Source organism: Protopterus annectens, chromosome 16.part0 (assembly GCF_019279795.1).
Source record: "Protopterus annectens isolate FY-2018-M chromosome 16.part0, PAN1.0, whole genome shotgun sequence".
Lineage (NCBI taxonomy): Eukaryota > Metazoa > Chordata > Ceratodontiformes > Protopteridae > Protopterus > Protopterus annectens.
The window spans coordinates 80,023,182-80,043,139 of NC_056750.1; positions in this window are offsets into that span (position 1 = coordinate 80,023,182).

Below are 19,958 nucleotides of genomic sequence, written 5' to 3' on the forward strand. Positions count from 1 at the left end.
CAAAAACAAACAATAATTACAGACAAAATTACAAACAATGTTACAACAGAAGTTTTCTTTTTGTCACAGTAAGTACTAAAGTACCAGTAAAACTTGTATTTAAACATATAATCTCTAAATAAAAAAGGACAGTGAAAGTTTAGGTTATACGAATTACAGATAAAATATCTCATTTAACCGAGACAATATCTGGGATAAAAAGTATTAACATTGTAAATCAAGCATAGTTATCTACACATGGATCGGAACTTGCTATATGTTTAGTCACAATGCATTTGTGATACAGTTTTCAATTATACGAACTTTTTGAAATTGTTTATTTAACTGTTTAGCCAATGTGGTTTCAGTAGTGCAGTACCGGAAATGTTTTTGATCATGCTGAAGGATAAGAAGTGGGCTGTAGTTTCTCTATTTTAGGGCTGAATTGAGAGTGTTTAATTAAAATGATTGCAGCTCTGACTGATTCATTAATGATGGTGCTTTTTGATTGTTTCACTGTTTGTATTTATGAACTGTGTATTTGTGATGGTTTGTAGCCTGATGAAGCGTTCCTAGTGAACATGAAAACATTTACTCTGTTTTAATAAAACTTTGCTTTTATATATAGCAGGCATTGGCTCTTATTAGAGGAATTGTTAAAATTTTTGAGGTTTTTGATTTTTACTCCTCTGGCTCCTTGCTCAGGAAGTGCGGTTCTTGGATATTAGATACTGGTTGTTTAAAATGCTAAAAATATATTAGTCTGCGGCTGCGCTTAAGGAAAGCTCATAACAAAATCACAGACACATTGCTGCATGTCTGTTTAGCATCCTCTGTGATCAGTACAAGTTGCAGCATATAATGTAACAAACTAATAGAATGTACTGGAGTGAGGCACTGAAGCCCACAATTTTCCCACAGGTTTTTAAAATATTTACGCGTTTTTTTTTTTTTTTTTTTTTTTTAATTTTCTGGAATTTCCTTCTAGCCCTAGTAATTGCAAATCCTGATCACAACTACAACAGGACCTGCAAAAAGGGAACGGACGCCACAGTAGTGGCCACGGAGGCAAATTAGTAAATGTCATGAGCCTAGAGGGTATACCTGTTGCAGCCTGTGCACGTCAGCAAAGAAGCAAGAATAAAGCCCGCATTTGTGCTTGTTTCCCACCTTTCCTGTAACTAGTCTAGTCCAGATACAGATTTGTTGTATCCAGGACTGTCTGTAAGCTTCTGAGCCCCCCAAGCCTTTCTGTGTGGGAAGGGAAGCCTTCTAGTTTATCAGTGGAAGTAGTAAGCACTAGGTAGACTATCCACCACAAGAGGAGTAATTTCTGGCCCAGAAATTGCAGTTTATTGGCCATTTGAGCAGTTTTTCCATCTCTTTCAACTTTCTGGTTTAAAAGCCTGCATTTGTGCTTTTTCTGCCTTTCCTGTAACTAGTTTAGTCCATATACAGATTTGCTGTATCCAGGACTATTATAAGCTTCTGAGCCCCTCAAGCCTTTCTGTGTTGGAGGGAACCCCTGTAGCTTATCAGTGGGAGTGGTAAGCACTGTGTAGCCTATGTACCACAAGAGAAGGAGTTTTTGGCCCAGAAATTGGCCGTTTGAGCAGTTTTTCCATCTCTTTCAACTTTCTGGTTTAAAAGCCAATGTTTGCGCTTGTTTCCCACCTTTCCAGTAATTAGTCTAGTCCAGATACAGATTTGCTGTATCCAGGACTGTTTTGTAAGCTTCTGAGCACTGCCAAAGTCTGCTCTTCAATTTTTACCTTAGATCTACAAGTTCTCTCCTCTCCTGCACTTTTACTAGCTTATTAGTCTAGCAGTTTACCAGACTTTTAGTAGCAATTATTGTAGCACACAAAAGTGCTACCAGCACTAACAATTCTACATGGAAACAGTTCTAGTGCTTATTATTAATGCCCACCCCTCCAGCCATGTCTAAAGGTCAGTTCCCTGCGCTTTCTCCTATTAGCCTGGTGAACTCGGTCATCCTGAGGCAATGTAGCAACTGCCTCATGTACACTGACAACCCTCTCCTCTTACCTTCCAACACTCACTTGCGAGAGATGCACTTATATATCCAAACTGGAAGCCACACACTCTCCAGCCAAGACCTGAATAGATGGTCAAGAGGAGAAGGTCAACACTTGCACCATACCACATGGGACACATAGCTCTCCAGGCAGGGGCGGCTCATGCTACAGGACTGCAGGACTGCAGCCCCATCCACCTGTAAAATGGGTCCCCCACCTGTAAAATGGATTAAATAAATTCCCCACCATAGAACATATTAAAATAAAAATTCTCAGAATCCACGCATGTGTGCTTAGTTCCTGACTGCTGTGTCAGGCAAACCAGAACTCCAAGCTCGCATGCTCAGGCATTCCGAGCTCCAGACTGCTCTGTTAGGCAGTTTGGATAGGGAATGCAGGAAACTCCACCCTCCTTCCCAGAGGTCTGTGCAGTGACAACCGCACAAACCGGAAGATCACAGGACTGCATCACCCGCAGGCTGGACCAACAGCAGGAGGCTCCAGCCTCCTCACATCTCATGGGAGACCCAACGGCATGCTCGGGCCATTATGGAGGACCGATGGAGCTGCAGGATCACTACAGAGGAGCTGTCTGAGGATAGGTGATCATTGCGGAGATGTAGCTGAGTACAGAGACAGGTAGGGTGTGTGTGTAAAATGCCCCAGTTGCTTCATGGTGGTGGGTAGAGAATAAGGCTTGAACCCTGTATCTTGGGCCCAAGTGACAAGATCTGAATTCCCTACCCACCACCATTTGTAAAACATTTGCAGATTTTTGCCTCATATTTGGTCTGTTCCTCATAAAATCTGTGGTTTCTGTATTTTTGTTACTTTATTTAACACAGCCAGTAGTGCAGTGGTGCAGTGGTAGCAGTGTTGCCTGTCAGCTATGGGTTGTCTGGTTTGATTCTTGGCTGGGGTGCTTTCTGTGTGGAGTCTGCATGTCCTCTCTGTGTTTCTGTGGATTTGCTCTGGTGTCCTCAGTGGGTATTTGTCCCTATGTTTTGGACTGTATTCCCCCATTATTGGCTTCGTCCAGGTTTTTTGTGCCAATGTTGAGAGCTATGGTGATAACTGAACTCACTGAATATGTTTGGTGGCTGTATTCCCCCATCATTGGCTTTGTTCAGGTGTTTTGTGCTAAGATGTTGACAGCTATGGTGAAAACTGAATTCACTAAATGGTAACCATTTAAGTTTCAGTCATCCTTTCATTCATAAAAATAGATGATTTGGCATAGTGGTATGTTGCTCTGGCTGCATTGCACAGGGTCCTGGGTTCAATACCTGGCAATGAAATGTATGGTGGTAACACAGCATTTTATTCTAGCAACTTTCCAACATTATACAAGCAATGTTTAAAATGTGTCTCTGGTTTTTCGGCTTTTGTCCCCCCCAAATAAATGTTGGCTTTTTCCAGATTTCTTGTGCTGCAAAGTTCAGAGATACAGCTGAGTGTTGAGTAGATTTTACAAGGAGCTGAAAGCTGCAGTGGAACAAAAGTTTAGTGCTGCTTATGCCAAGTCTGCTTGCATTGTAAATAGCACAACAGGTAGTGTACTTGCTTTTGATGCAGAAGGCTGTGGGTTCTACTCACACAGTAGGTAGATCCATTGCTGATACTGTACTCTGTTGTAAAGGGGATGGATCATGTAGTCCTCTTTGGTGAAGATACCTAGTAACTATGAACCTGTTATCAGTTTGCCATCCATTCCCTGTTGCAATATTACCAGCTTATCATTTTTTAATGCAACATAGGCAATTTATTCCTCAAGGGCAACAGGCACTTTATTTGTAGATGAAACAATGACATATAAAGTTGTTTGCTAACAGCAACCTCTTCATTAGGTACAGATTTCTTTAATGTGTAATTATTTAGAGGATTTTTACTTCTGCAGAGATTGTGCATATTTACTGATACTGGTGGACTGTAGAAATTTGAGTAGACTTTTATGATGGAAATGTTCTGAATTGGGCTGTTTTGTCATTATTGGTGCATGCATTTTGTTTCATTGTTTACTGGAAAAATGTTCAAAACAATAAATTTAAAATGCCCTCTAACAACTGTACTGTATTGTACAAGGAATATAATTTAATACAATCAGGAAGGTGTATCAAAGAGCACGTGTATGTTTCATGTTCAAGGGGCCTATGATTTGAAAACAGCCCAAAATTAATCTTTATCTGCCACTGACAAAATTTATTTTCTTTGAATGTGGGTTTCAATGCTGTTTCAATGAATGTGAGTTTCAAGGGCAGTTAAGTTTTAATGCTAAGTCTATTTTCATTGTGAAACTGCATTGCTTTGTTTAGCAGATATCTATTAGGGTTTATGCTGTAAAATATAAAATAAAACTTTCAAATGAAATCCATATCATCGCAGAAGTAAAGTAGTATGCACATTACAGTGTTTATGGCAAATGGGGTGAAATAACCAAGGAATGGGACATTGGAATGGCTGCAGGGGGGGACGCTCCATTCGACCATGATTTTGTGAGGGGGGGAAGGGCAGCAAACTCAGACAGCCCCGGCTGAACTATACCTCTCAACTGTCCAGAATTTTGCAGAATTAATACATTTTTCTTATTATTTTTGGTTTGTTCCTCATAAAATTTGTGGTTTTCTGCCAAATCATTTAGGAATGAAGTCACTAAATAATGACAGACATTGAGTTTCAGACATCATAACCTTCAGAAAAATGCATGTTAAAGCAAGACCTGTTATTCTAACAACTGTCTTTTTAGTACTGTTTGTATGTTCCCCCAATATATTTGGCCTTATACAGATTTCCTGCATTAAGAGGTTGAGAGGTACGTGCAAATAAATTGCTTACAGAAACACAAAGCTGACGCCCAAGAGAAAGCAGTCCAAAGAACGAAAAAATCCGCTGCACTGTAGGTAAACAGTTTAGTTGACGAATAGCCAAATTGTGAATGAACAGTCTCAAGAAGCAGTGGTTTAATCCAAAAGAAAACTGAAACGCAAAAAAATCCCTTGAACGCAAGATTTATTAATTTATACAAATTTAGCGTTTTCGCTGAAGCCACAGCTCCAGCTTCCTCAGAAGTACACCAAATTACAAACACAGTCACCACATTTAAAATACGTAAATTGCGCGGGTTTTTTTGCTGCAGGATGGAATTAAAGGCATACCAGCCCTTTTTAAAATACAACGCACCAACACTAAGTGCGCAATTGTAAATAAGAACCAGTAACAATAGCTTACTTGCTTCTTTTCTATGCTAAAAAGAATGTTGGAAAATTCAACATCTGAAAAATATTAGAAACTAAAAACTAAGCAAAATATTAAAACTATTCCTACCTTACATAAAAAGGATTTGGTAGTTAACTAATTATCACTTAAAAAATCAGCAATGCCCAAAATAAAAATACCAAAATAATAATAATAATGTCCAGTTTTACCTGATTAGTTTAACTACAATAAAATATACAGTTTATAAAACAGTATACTAATTTTTATATATTAAACCACAACATAACCATTTAATATATTATTAAACAAACTGTCCACTGAATTACATAATAAAATTCAACACGTACATTTGCTTACTAGTAGTATAATGCTACAAATTACCATAGGGTTAGAAAAATTAATATAAAAATTAGTATACTGTTTTATAAACTGTATATTTTATTGTAGTTAAACTAATCAGGTAAAACTGGACATTATTATTATTATTTTGGTATTTTTATTTTGGGCATTGCTGATTTTTTAAGTGATAATTAGTTAACTACCAAATCCTTTTTATGTAAGGTAGGAATAGTTTTAATATTTTGCTTAGTTTTTAGTTTCTAATATTTTTCAGATGTTGAATTTTCCAACATTCTTTTTAGCATAGAAAAGAAGCAAGTAAGTTATTGTTACTGGTTCTTATTTACAATTGCGCACTTAGTGTTGGTGCGTTGTATTTTAAAAAGGGCTGGTATGCCTTTAATTCTATCCTGCAGCAAAAAAACCCGCGCAATTTACGTATTTTAAATGTGGTGACTGTGTTTGTAATTTGGTGTACTTCTGAGGAAGCTGGAGCTGTGGCTTCAGCGAAAACGCTAAATTTGTATAAATTAATAAATCTTGCGTTCAAGGGATTTTTTTGCGTTTCAGTTTTCTTTTGGATTAAACCACTGCTTCTTGGGACTGTTCATTCACAATTTGGCTATTTGTCAACTAAACTGTTTACCTACAGTGCAACGGATTTTTTCGTTCTTTGGACTGCTTTCTCTTGGGCGTCAGCTTTGTGTTTCTGTCGCTAGTTTTTTTTTTTTTTTCAAATAAATTGCTTCATAGAAATAGGAAAATCCAAACCTCTCAACTGTCTCCAATTTTGTCTCAAAATGTTGCTCTTTCCCCTAATAATCCCTCTGCAAAATGGCAATTCTGGAAGAAAACGTGGAGTGTTTACAATTATAAATTACTGTAATGATCAGAGTTATAGATTACTTTTATTTCAGAAATGCATGTAGATGATCTTATTTTGTCAGCTGCTCAAGTTAACAGTACTAATTTTAAAAAGGTGTCCCTTCTTTGACAGGTTCCCAGCTGTATTGTGTGGCAATTTTATATTTTTGAATAACATATTTGGTCTGTTTTTCATAAAATTGTGATTTTCTGGCAAATTAGTAGCAAATCATTAAAGATTGAAGTTAGAAAATAATGGCAGACATTTGAGTTTCACATCTCATACCTTCAAAAATTCATACTAATGCAAGACCTACTAACTATAATATTATCTTTCTAAGTTTATAAGAGCAATATTTAAAAATTGTCTTTATTTTTGGTCCTGTGTCCCACTTCCATGTATGGCTTTGTCCAGATTTCTTGTTCTGAGGTTGAGAGGTATGAGTGTCAGAGCCATCACCGTCAGCCAGAGACATTTCAAATTGTGACATACTTGTTGGCACTCCACTCCCCCATGTAGTGACTCTGTATTTGTCCAAGTAAGGCAAGGAGCAGTTATGCAGTGTAAGTGTGCAGAGTATCCCCCATCCAAGGTAGACCACAAGTATGACCGTGGCATTTCATCTGTCCTTGATTTTGCAGAATGTTCTGGTTTTCTGTCATATTTTTATACTGTTGATTTATGCTTCTTATTATTCAGAAAATGCATGCTGTTGCAGTGCCCTGTTGCTCTGTATTAAAGTAGCAATGCTTTAATGACCATCAGGTAAGCTTGTCGGAGATTGGAAGATGCAAGTAAGCTTTAATAAGCATACAGTTAAAGAATTACCAACATTGAAAGCCTTTTAATTGTTGCCATGCAGAGAATATTTACATAACTAGATAACGTATAAGCCTTAGGTATTGAAATGCATATGACAGTATTTGTAATAAAGGACAGGATTACAGTATTTTCAAAAGCTCATTACATTTGTTGGAGACTTGCAGTTATATTTGCAGGCTTTACCTGTAAACTGAACAGAATGCCAATCTATCATGTGTGGTCCATAACATGTGCAGTAATCCTTTAAGCAATGTATCTTGAGCTTGTTTCTTGTTCTCTGTTCATTTTTTACTTTGATCATGTTTTCCCCATGACACAAGTAGATAGTTGTTGTCAGGCAGCAGGTCTTTTTTGGATAAGAAACATTTTTACAAGTGGGGGTATCACAGAGATTGCTACTTTCAGCATGTTACTTGGTAATTTTATAAAGCTGAATATAAATTATAATTAGAACTGCAGTGCAAGGAGTAGTAGTTTGAGTTGAGTGCTGCTTGTTTTTTTATTATACTTGATTTTGGCTGGCATTCCATTAATGTATTTAAAAAGCATTTTATTTGTTCATGCCTCACAACCTTTATGTTTCCATCTAGATATTAAGTAAGTTGTCATGTAGCCAATGCACTGAAATATTTTTTTCTTCTACACTTCATTTTGTTTTGATTGGACTCTCATAATGACAGTTTGGCACCCAGGGCAGCGTATTTAATTAAAGTTCCAGTTGTTGTGGTTTTCAGCGTAGCTCTACCCATTTCTAGTTGGTCACACCTCTTCTCATTGGCCCCATCCATTCAGCTGACTCCTGCAGTCCCCCTTTAATTTGAAGTCACCAGCCGCCACTGCCTCCAGGATACATACCAGCACTGCCTTCACATAAAAACACAAACCACACACCCACCTTCATGGAGGCTCTCAATAAAAATCTACTCAAACAGCAGAGACCTCCAAGGCAGAAACGCAGTCTAGTTATAGGTGACTCAACAGTGAGGCACACTGATGACCCACTCACTAAGCTGAATAAGGAGAAAGTAACAGTCAAGTTGCCTGTCAGGTGCCAGGATCTGCCACATAATGCATGCACTCAGGTCCCTCAACAACAGGTACAACTATGACTCTGTCATTGTACATGTGGGTGTGAATGACCTGAGACGTACCTCCCTGGACTACATGAAAATAGACATGGAGGAGCTCTCGGATTATGTAGCCTAGGCAGGTATGGCCCTAGCCCTGAGCAGCATCCTACCATCACCCAGAATACCACAGTACAAGCAGAAAATGACTGATTTCAACAATTGGCTAAGTTTCTGGTGTCATTCTAAGAAAAGCCAGTATCTGTCTGCCTTGGATGACATCATTGACAAACCTCGATGCTTTGCCAGAGATGGCCTGCATCTGTCACCCCTGGGCTTCTGGATACTGGCCAAGGCTCTTGCCACCCCTATAGTGCCTTTCTTAGGCGGTGTTCCAAAGTCCAAATTACCACCGTAACAGCTACAAACAAATGCAATCTGAGGGTCATGCTGCTCAATGCTATAAGTCTAAATCTCAAAATGCACTCGCTTGAAGCACTCCTTAGAATGGAGAACATTGACATTTGTGCTGTAACACAGACCTGGTTCAAGGCAGCAGAAAGCACCCCTGCACTACCAGGCTATAACTCATTTCACACCTTTAGGCCCCAGAACTTGGACCAAAGCTCCAAAGGCAATGGTGTTTCCATATTCATAAAGGATGCGCACACCTCTAGACTGGTAGCCCAACATAACGCATCAGAGATACTTCAGGTGCAGCTAACATTGGGTAAGACAGCAATTCAGGTCATAGCCTGCTATAGGTCCCCAACCATGTCCCAAGACTCACACTTCACATTCCTAAGCACCCTAGAGAATATCAGGGTCCAACCTAACACTCGCATATTGGGCAACTTCAACTACCCCTCCATTAACTGGGAAAACTACTCGTGTACCAACACACTTGCTCAATGTTTCCTGGAATTCATTAATTCCAATGCCCTGGACTAGCTTATTCTTACCCCCACTAGAGGTAGCAACATCCTTGATATAGTCATTACTAACATGGGTGACCACTGCGCTACACCAATAGTCAACTCCTCCCTGGTTAGATCTGACCACAAACTAATCACCTTGGAAATCCACTGCCCCCCCCCCCCCCACACACACACAAAGGTAACCACCATGAAAAACTTCTCCAAAGCTAACTTTGGGATCCTAAAAACAGACGGCAAACTTCAAGGCACCCAGGCAAATGAAGAATATTTGCATGACTGCCGAATCATGCACCAATGCACTGTACAAACACGTACACAATTGCATGGATTTTGCCATACCCAATAGAACCAAAACTCTCTCCTCCAAAAAAAGGAAGCCAATCTGGTGGTCCCTTGCCAAAAACAAACTCTACAACAGAAGGAGGAAACTGATGTGGAATAAGGTGAAGTCCCAAGACTGGAAAAACTCCCTTGTCAGCCTCAACAAAAAGTTGAAATCCCTCATCAAATCCTGTAGAGCTAACTATGAAAACAGAATTGCAGCAGATAGTAAAGACAACCATAAGGCCTTATATAGTTTTGTAAAGAATCTCCACAGCAATAACCAGATTTGCTCTGAGCTACTGCACAATGGTACCTCCTATACCGAGCCAACAGATATTGCCAATATACTGGCCGACAGATTGACTACCAACTTTGCCCATCCAAAGGACCAATCACAATTCCAGCAGATGACCAGGCACCCAGCATTACTGCTGCACAGGTTAAAACACCAATGTCCAAGGCCAGGAATACAGCGTCTATGGGACATGACAATATCCCTGGCTGTGTTCTACATGAACTATAGAGTGAACTGGCACCTCACCTGTGTGCCCTGTTCAATCACAGCATCATCTCAGTCTTTGTCCCTACCGAATGGTGCACTGCTACAGTCATCCCTCTCCACAAAGTAGGAGTGACTACAGACCCTGGGAACTATCGCCCCATTAGCCTGATATGCAAAGTTATGGAACGCATCATCATGGACCTAATAAATAAGGATATAGGGAATCTCCACACTCTGGATCCCACACAGTTTGGTTTTGTGAAGGGTAGATCATGGCTGCTCAACTTGGTCAACTTCTTTGAGCCAGTCACCAGAGCTGTGGATGAAGGCAATGTGGTTCATACAGCCTACCTTGATCTGGCCAAGGCCTTTGATACCATTCCCTACTCAGGAATCATAGAAAAACTCACTAAGCTAGGCATCATCCCCTATATCACTAGTTGGGTCACAAACTGTCTCACAGATAGAATCCATCATGAGAAAGTAGCCAGTCAAGAGTGGAATCCCACAGGCTTTGGTTCTGTGTCCTCTCCGGTTTGTTATCTACTTATCTGAAGTCCAGGCCAACACAAAGGGACTCTGGCTGACAAAGTTCGCAGATGATTGCAAGTTGGGAGCTATTATTAACTCCCCAAGTGATGTTGACATCCTAGAGAAAGGCCGCACTGAGACCAACGACTGGTGTCAAGAACCATGGTCTTAAATTCAATGCCAAAAAATGTGTCGTCATCCCCTTTGGAAAAAAACCAGTTCCCATAAATTACCACATCGATGGTAGTGCACTGAACACAGAAGGCGTTATAAGAGATCTGGGAACACGGGTTGACAGTAACCTCTCTTTTGACCACCACATTGCCACTGTGGTCAGAAAGTCCTTCTATGTGGCACATCTCATTACTAAGGGTTTTGCATCCAGGAAGAAATTGGTCATTGTCTCCCTATATTCTTCCCTCATTAAGCCAATCATTGATTACAATGCCCCATTTGGCATGTACCTCACTAGACACCTGCAACAACTGGAGAGGCTGCAAAAGTACCTCACAAAGAGGATCCTACGCCTAAAACACTTGTCCTATATGGACAGACTCAAAAAACTCCAACTATTCTCTGTCTCATATTGCCTACATAGAGGCGATCTCTGCTTGACTTACAAAGCCATGTCTGACCCAGCTGTGTTAGAAATGCTACATCTAAAGAAATCCCAATCCCTCCGCAGCACACGCTCCAGAGACCGCAACCTCACTACCACAAACAGAACATGCTGGAGGAACAGGTTTATAACCCAGAGACTGCCCATGCTATGGAATAGACTTTCCATACATGTCAAGCAGAGCACCTCACTGGCCCTCTTCAAGAGAAATCTTGATGAGTGGATGGGAAATAGAAAGTTCACCCCGGGGGTCACTCCAGTGGCTGTACTTAATAAAGGCACTGGGAACTAAGGTCGGGTGGCAGGATGCCAGGGTAATCCTATGGGCTAGGCTTGTAAAGGCTCCAGGGCCATTAGCCTAGTACACACCTATGAACCTATAAGCAAAGCAGCCTGCTACATAAAAGGAGCCACCAGACTACTGAAGTCTGCATTTTGTTTGAAAGAAAGGATGGGAAAGGGGATATAGGGCAGTAGAAAAATGGGATGCAAGCAGAGGAAAATCACACAAAGAAAATAGGGAAACTAAGAATGGGATGGGGAGGAGAAGGAAAGAAAAGGGAAATCTGGATGTCAGAGAAGGTGAAGCTGTGATAAGAGGCTGAGGGTAGGTAGAAGGTGCAAAAACACACACACAACAGAGACAAAGGACCTGCAGGGAAGATGACAACATACTAAGGTGGGGGGGGAGAATTAGCAACATCATACAGACAAAGGGAAGAAACTGATGAGGAGGACTGGACAACCAACAGAGGATGGCAATGCCATAAAAGGGCAGTTACACCAGGATGATGGACAGGGTTGGTATGCGTCACTAAACAGTACTGCCATGTAATCTCAGGGAAAGGTCAGGCAGTACCTGGCCTACCCCCATCGCCCCCACTGGGTCCTACCCAAGGTATTACTGGCAGGCCAGGCAAGGATGAAACTCTACTAGTCATAACAGGAGCATTTCCATGTAGCTGATGCAGGCATCACTGTGGCATCTGCTAAATCCCCACCATTCGTGCCAGCTCCCTGCAGGTGAAAAATTCACCACCTCACAGAAGAGCCATCGGCGGGAATGACACTCCTCCCAGACGGTGAAGCACCACAGAGATGGACACATCACCTTCTCCTAGTGCAGCCACCAAGGAGATAGTCCAGGATATAGTTAGGGAAATTCAGGGGATGGTCTGGCATGCTGGAACTAGGCCTAGCTACTGGTACTGCCATGATGACTGCTGTGTACAGGACTTCACAAGAAAGGGAGATAAATAAGATAAGAAACAAAACAAAGCAATTTAAAAACCAATGGATGTGCAAAGGAAAACAGGGTAGAAAAGGGAGAAATAGTCATTAAAGCAATAGATGAACATAGCACACATTTATGACTAATGACTGCATGAAAATGAACCTACAGCTGCTAAAACCCAATGAACTGATTGGCATTAGAGCTGTCAAATATACCAGGAGTGTGAAGCGTCTTGTGGTCTCCTAACAAGGTGGAGACAGGGAAACATTCCAGCAGTGTTTTAGCAATTCTTCCTATCACACTGAGGTGCAGGAGTGTTATTTTCCCTACAAAGTACGGGGATGTTATGCAGAGTCACTGACCATTTGACTATCTGTACCTATAACTTATTGTCTGGTCACACCAGGATGATGGACAGGGTCGGTATGGGTTACTAAACAACATGTCTCCAACATACCGACTCGCACACATCATTGCCTGGCCATTTAATCTATAAACTGGTTTAGTTCCCTCATTACCTGCATTACTCCCAACTTACTGTCACCCACAAACTACTAAATAATCCAAACTACCACCCATCCCTTCAAACTATATTACAAACACACCCCTAATCGGCATCTTAAGTCCTCTAACAAACAACTCTTAACCATAACTAAACCCAATGTAATAGCTGGACAGTGTCTCTACTACTCAGCTAGACGCTTTAAAAACATTTAAATGTAAGAACACTATCTCAAAAACCTTGTCTGTTCTTGTAGTCATATGATTAAACTACCTTAAATGTTTTGGCCACTATACACTACAAATACTTTTACTAACTTAATATCATTGCAATTTACACTATCTGTCCTCGTATCCAATCTCTCTTGCTTTCTTTATTTCTGTGGCTGAATAAACAGAATTGATTAAAAAGTGTTCTTAATTATGAGACTATACAAACAGAATTACTAAAAATCTAACACACTGGGTTTATTTTCTTGTATTGTAGACCTCTATAATATGTATTTGTCTTGTATATCTACTTTGATTTGTATTGTGTAAAAACTTTCCTTACTTTCAAAGTTAAGCTGATGTTATGTAAAAATTTCTGTGATTGTATGGAGCTTTTCTCCCTGGGCCTCCATTGAAAATGGGTTGTTGGGCCTAGTGGACTTTCCCAGTGAATCACTTGTCAGTAAATAATAATAAATGATGTGTCTGTACAGGTTTACAGCTGGAATTGTCACGCTGACTGCTGTATAGCTGTTCAGTTATCCACAGACTGGCATGTGAATCTCAATAGCAATGCATGTATAGAGACCAATGAATACCAAACTATGGCTGACCAATATGCAGGGTTCTTGCACACAAACAATGTAATGAAAACAACATTTTCTAAAATGAACTATTTGGCAATCATGAAAGTATAGCCATACCCACCGCTATGCCTGGAAAGTCTTTCCATCCCCCTCTGGAATAGCAGCTGTAGTAAAAAAAAACATTTTGTAACACATCTACAACCTACTGTGTATTACAAAGGAAACAATTATCACTACAGACTGGAGAAATACTTTGAATGCACATCAGTTATTCCTACTCTGACTTCTTCTTTCCATCAGCTCAGAATGTCAGGATGGCACCTCTGTAGGTCACTATAGTACAGTAGTATCTGCAACACTCACTGGACTGAGATGTGCCAATGGCATCAGTGACATCCCTGCCAATACAGTACCAGGCATCCATCTTTTGCTGGGGACCTCATAAAAGTTGCCAAACAAATTATCCGTCATTCCTGTACAGTAAATGAAGAAAGCTTTAGACTCCTTATTGCACCACCAGGGTGCCCTGACAGGCACAGATCCAGAAGCCATGGCCACATTCTAAGTCTCATTTGCAGAGAATAATGTCTGGTATATTGTGGCCACACTCTTTATGTATTGCCAAAGGCTCCCAACATAGGGCAGCTCAGTGGTATGACCTTTGGCGATGGCATGTAAAATATAGTCTTGAAAATGTTGGCATGTTATGGAGAACAAACTGGGGATGACAATGGCATAAAAAGGGAGTGCTACACGAGGATGGGGATAGGGTTACAATACAGGTGTGGGAAATTGTCTGCCATATATGGACTGTCTATAAGAGATATAACTTCAAGGGTAGAATTGCGTTTTAGCATCTCCATTGGCTGCAGTTGTGAAAAATATTGCATGGCGTTCTTGTTTCTGTAATCAACCTGGCCATGCATGCTCACCACACTCCCTAGGTGCTCATAATGGGTTCAGTAGACTGGGAGATCTGCTTACCTCAGTAAGGGCCACAACTACAATGTGATAAAGAAACACATATGAGTTGGGCTCTCATTTGTATAATCCATGTGTTCAGTGGCTTCAGTATACTGCAGGCTGCTTAGAAACCTATCATCGCTAAAAAAGCTTTTTATTTAAATTCTGCTTAAATATTTTAAGTTGCACTTATCGTGACACTTTTTTGTGCTTCACTTTTTTTGTCCATTTAGCTGTTTGCATTCTTGTAGTCTGTTCTAAGACCTTAATCTTGTAGCTTCATTTGTAGGTGTGTTAGGAGTGTGTACTACAGCAAGATTTTAGCATTGTTTATACATTAAACTGCATTTTTATTTCCAGAAATTGGATTACATGTAAAACGGAGCTTTTTTTGTATTTTGAACCCAGTCTGGACAATTGTGAAGCTGCTTTCCCAGTTGTGGCAGGGATGTATCTGCCGCTGGATTTGAGCCTCATTTAGTTATTTATTATAGTATTGGTGGTAAATTTCTGCATTGTCTAGTGCCCTAGTCTATGAGATTATCTCAACAGTGACAGTATTGTTAATTTTGCTCCAGGATCTGTGCTTTAGTTCTTTTTATAGCTATATATACTTGCTTAAAGTTGAATTTCAATAATCTGGTGTGTTAATTGGTAGTGTGATTGCAACAGAGGAACTATTGTGAATTTTGCTCCAGGATTTGTATTTCAGTACTTTCTACAGTTGTATATACGTCCTTAAAGTTACATTACAGTGCCTTCCTGTTTACCTTACTACTGTCTTTCCCCCTGTTCTTTGAGTGTGTCCCATCCCCCACTGAGGCACCATGCTAAAAGTTTCTGAAATTGTAACCACAGGACTTGAACTTCAGTTTGAATTTTCCCTGATCCTCCCACGCTTTTCCTGTGGTTCTAAAACACTGTGTATTGCTTCTGCCCCTTATGGTAATCTGACTTCCAAAGTGCCTCTCTCATTATGCTGTCTTTTGTGTAAAGTATTTAAGTACTTTCCCACCCATTGTTTTCCTTTTATCCATAATACTAAATGTCTACCCGTCAAACCAGTATTGCTCTTGAGTAAACCTCCCTCTCTACAAATTGTCTCCTGCTCATTTTCCCAGTTCTCCAATTTGCTTGGCACCATAGCCATACTTTGTTTTTATTGCATTGTTTGTATGCTTCTTGGCAGAAAGATTTATTTTGTTTTTCACTTCAGTTAACTGTGTAAGAGTGCTACTGCTTAATTTTTGCTTTATTTATTCACTTTACTTTTAAATCATTCTAATTTTCCATAGTACTTGAAATTCCCATGTCAAGGTAGTTTAAAGTTTGTAGCAGCATTATACTCACAAGAAATCTTTCTTGGTGTTATTACATGAAGAGGTTAGCAGTGCCCTGTACAGATGTAAATGTTAAGAAAATAAATTTTATCTATAAAACTTCCCTTAGAACTGAAACCTGTAACTTAGTGTGGCTAAAACAAAGCCATTGGGTAGGGCTTAGAGCAGCTAGTTTGCACATTAAACAGCACGACTATCAAATCGTACCACACTCTAACCTACTGTAGTGCCAAATCCCAGAGACCACCCAAGGAGACCTCTGTATAACCCAGCCCATGACCTACAGTAGCCCACCCAAATACAGGTCCAGACAACGTGGATATGCAATTTCCAAATGTCTCCATTGCCAACTTAGTAGATATGGGCATCCTGATAACATGTAGCAATTGTCTTATAGGTTCATAGGTGTTTTCTAGGCTAGTGACCACAAGTGCCTTTTTAAGCCTAGCCATGCGTCCCAAATCTCTGACAAGTTCTGATACCCTTGATAAATGCAAGCATGGGCCTGAAAGATTGAACATTTACAGGTTACCTGTTTGCATTAGAGAGATAGGTGCCAAGCTAGGAATAATTTCTGGTTTTCCCATCCAATTGTCCAAGTTGCACTTGAATTAGGTTAGGGTTGAACTCTGCTTCACATGGATGGGGAGCCTGTTCCATAGATGGGGTAGTATGTGGGTTACTGTACATCCCTATCTCTCCAGCAGGTCCTATTTATATCACAGGCAATGTTTAATTCATTAGAATGAGTAATTCTGGTACTGTTTGTTTTGTGGATATGCAATAGGTCCCTCTGACGATGCCCTCTATGCCAGGCATAGATCTCCCCTCAAAAGCCTGTAGGAGACAGAATACATGGATAGGACCTTGAGGTGGTCAGCATAGGACATATTACTTACGCCATGTATTCTTTTAGTGAGGAATGTCTGTGGACATTCCAGTTGTTGGCTATCCCTGGTTAGGTACATACCAAGGGGGCATAATACTCAGTGGTAGGGCTGATGAGTGCCAGATACAATAGAACAATGACTTCCTTGGACTTAGATGCTATACCTTTGTTTATAAGTTGCGCAACATAGAATGATTTCCTCACTACTTAGACACATGATGATCAAAGGCTACATTACTATCTATGTGTGTCACTAAGTCCCTGACTACTGGGTCAACTCTAAGGGATGTGTTGTCAATATGATAGTTACCAGGGATGGATGACTTCCCAAAGGATGCTATTATGCATTTCTTGGCATTTTGTTTTAGTCCATGGCTCTGACAACAGTTGTTTGTCTGTGTCAGCCCCTCCTAGAGAACATTTGTGATTAGATTAAATTCAATGACAGCTCCTAATTTGCAATCATCTGCAAATTTAGTCAGCCAGAGACCAGTTACATTGGGCTTGACTTCTGAGAAGTAAATGCCAAAAAGGAGCAGTCCAAGGACTGATCGCTGAGGGACTCTACTTGTGACTGGCCTCTTTTTAGAGGTGGACTCCCCAATTCTAACTTCCTGGGTCCTGTCTGTGAGCCAGTTGGCTATCCACTCGGTGACATATGGCTTTGTACCTAAACTCTTGAGTTTGTCAACAATGCCCAAGTAGGTTATTTTGTCAAATGCCTTGGCTAGGTCAAGGAAGGTAGTGTGAAAGATTTTGCCCTCATCCATTGCTTTGGTGACCTTTTCAAAGAAGTCTGCTAGGTTGAGTAGGCATGATCTGCCCTTGACAAAACCAAGCTGGGTTCGGGTTGGGTCCAGTGTTTACTATATCTCTGTTGATCATCTCCATGATAATTCTTTCCATGGCTTTACATATAAGACTAGTGAGACATAAGGGTCTTTAGTTTCCAGGGTCTGTAGATAGCCCACCTTTGTGCAGAGGGATGACTGTTGCTTTTCTCCATTCATGAAGCATGAAGCCTGTTTGGAGTCTACAGTTAAGTAGTAATTCCAGAGGCCCTGATAGGGCATGTTTCATGCTATTTAGAAGGCATCCTGGGATATTGTCTGGGCCCATTGATCCAGTGTTCTTGGTCTTAGATAGAGCTTTAAGGACCTGTTCCCTAGTGATAGTAGGGGGAGTTATATTTGATGATATTTCCTGAGGGAAGGCTGAGGGGGAGAGAGGAGTAAAGTTGGAGCTGAATTTATCAGCCAGGAGGTTTGCTATATCTTCGGGATCAGTATAAGTGGCTCCATTTACAATGAGCACAGCACACAATTGTGTATTGGCTTTGAGGTTGCGGACATAGCTAAAGAATGTTTTGTGGTTGTCCTTGGCCTGGGAGGCCAAACTTATCTCAAATTTGGCTTTGGCAGACTTTATTTGTCCTCTGAGTTGTTTGTTTAGTTTTATGGGAGTTCTTTTATCCTGCTGGGTGCTGCACCTCCAAAATTTTGCCATGATTTTCTTCCTCCTGTTATACATCTGACTGATTTTATGATTCCACTAGTGTGGCTTGTTTTTTGAGTTAGTTCTTTTCTTCTTCCTGGTGGGTACAGCTGCCTCTATGCAGCTATTAACATGCATGCACAGGGTTTCTGTGAAAAGTTGTGCATAGACAGAAGTGTTCTCAGGGTTTATAGGGGCTTGAAATTTTGCCAGGTTCTCACTTAATAGCAGGAGGTTAGCCTTATAATAGTTCCTGAATATGCCCGGTTTAGCTGGGGAGTCCAGGTTTTATTTTTACTTCAAAGGAGATCATTTTGTGGTCTGACCTCATGTTCACAGACAGCCATTTAATCCTTAAAACAGTATGAAAGGGATGCACCCCCACAATTTCACTCTTGCATACATACAAACAAGGTTGTCATGAACATACACACTACATCCAACACACATACTGTCCACTGCACACATAGACCAACCTATGCCGAGGCACTAAATAGACATCTTCCCAAATGCCATATACCTGCTATACCTATAAACGGTAATGCCTGTCTTCAGAAACATGGAAAGCACTCACTAAGAGCAACATCAAATGCCACACATATTCCTATACCCAGTGAGCCCCAAGAGCACAAGCCCATAAGGCAAGCGAACACATTACTCAGGAGTTTTGACATAGGGTCCTCCATTGAACAACACATTACTCAGGATGTTTGCCATAGGGTCCTCCATTGAACAACACATTACTCAAGACTTTTGCAATAGGGTCCTCCATTGAACAACACATTACTCAGGACTTTTGCCATAGGGTCCTCCATTGAACAACACATTACTCAAGACTTTTGCCATAGGGTCATCCATTGAACAACACATTACTCAGGAATTTAGACATAGGGTCCTCCATTGAACAACACATTACTCAATACTTTTGCCATAGGGTCCTCCATTGAACAACACATTACTCAAGACTTTTGCCATAGGGTCCTTCATTGAATAACACAGTACTCAGGACTTTTGCCATGGGGTCCTCTATTGAACAACACATTACTCAGGACTTTTGCCATAGGGTCCTCTATTGAACAATACATTATTCAGGACTTTTGAAAATAGGGTCCTCCATTGAACAACACATTACCCAGGACTTTTGCCACAGGGTCCTCCATTGAGCAACACATTACTCAGGACATTTGCAATAGGGTCCTATATTGAACAACACATTCCTCAGGACTTTTGCCATAGGGTCCTCCATTGAACAACACATTCCTCAGGACTTTTGCTATAGGGTTCTCCATTGAACAACACATTAATCAGGACTCTTGCCATATGGTCCGCCATTGAACAACACATTACTCAGGACTTTTGCCATGGGGTCCTACATTGAAGAACACATTACTCAGGACTTTTGCCATAGGGTCCTCCAATGAACAACACATTACTCAGAACGTTTGCCATAGGGTCCTCCATTGAACAATACATTACTCAGAACGTTTTCCATAGGGTCCTCC